At 47.6% G+C, this 967-nt stretch overlaps 1 non-coding gene across 1 annotated transcript; it reads right to left on the reverse strand.

The window, feature by feature from the left end:
- Positions 1-602: 602 nt before the first annotated feature.
- Positions 603-676, reverse strand: Trnat-ugu. The gene has a single exon. It is a non-coding gene; the product is annotated as a tRNA-Thr (tRNA).
- Between the last annotated feature and the right edge of the window lie 291 nt (positions 677-967).

Genomic DNA, 967 nt, shown 5'->3' on the forward strand with positions numbered 1-967 from the left:
CATAGCCCATTAACGCCACATTTCGCCACACTGTACTAACGGATGTTCGTCGTACGTCTCTCATTGATTTCAGCGATTCTTTCACAGAGTGCTGCTTGTCTGTCAGCACTGGCAACTCTACGCTAACGCCCCTGCTCTCGGTCGCGAAGTGAAAGCCGTCGACCACTGCGTTGTCCACGGTGAGAGATAATGCATAAAATGTGGTATTCTGGGCCCACTCTTGACACTGTGGATCTCGGAATACTGAATCGCCTAAGAATATCCGAAGTGGAATGTCCCATGCCTTTAGCTGCAAATATACTTCCCCTCTTTCAAAATCCGTTTAGTCCAGTCTTGGGCCCATAATCGCGTCGGAAACCTTTTCACATTGACTATCTGAGTACAAATGATATCTCCGCCAATGCACTGCCCCTTGTGTACGCAACACTACCGCCATCTGTATACGTGCATATTGCTATCCCATGACTTTTGCCACCTCAGTGTAGTTGTCAATGGTATTTTCAGAAGTTGCAATCTTTTTAAATTCTTAAATTACAATGAAATGAACACCCTTAGCTGCTTACAGGCGTTGACATACGTCAACGGGGACAGATGAAAATGTGTGCCCCGACCGGGACTCGAACCCGGGATCTCCTGCTTACATGGCAGACACTCTATCCACCTGAGCCACCGAGGACACATAGAGCAGCGCGTCTGCATGGATTTATCTCTGGCACGCCTCCCGCGGAACCCACATTCTCAACGTATTGTCCCTCACTACATTCGTAGTGCCCCCCGCCCATTATACTCATTACTCGCGGCGCGTTGCCGATTCCCGTAAGAGTGCGGGCACTGTTTGTGGATTCGCACAGAAGAAGAAGATGGTCAAGTGGCCGGTGAGCCTTAACTATATATATACTAAGATGGTATCTGTTCTTTCTGCATGTCCGAAAGAACAGATACCATCTTAGTAAATACATTTTTAAAT

This window comes from Schistocerca americana, chromosome 8 (assembly GCF_021461395.2).
Source record: "Schistocerca americana isolate TAMUIC-IGC-003095 chromosome 8, iqSchAmer2.1, whole genome shotgun sequence".
In the NCBI taxonomy this organism is placed as follows: Eukaryota; Metazoa; Arthropoda; class Insecta; order Orthoptera; family Acrididae; genus Schistocerca; species Schistocerca americana.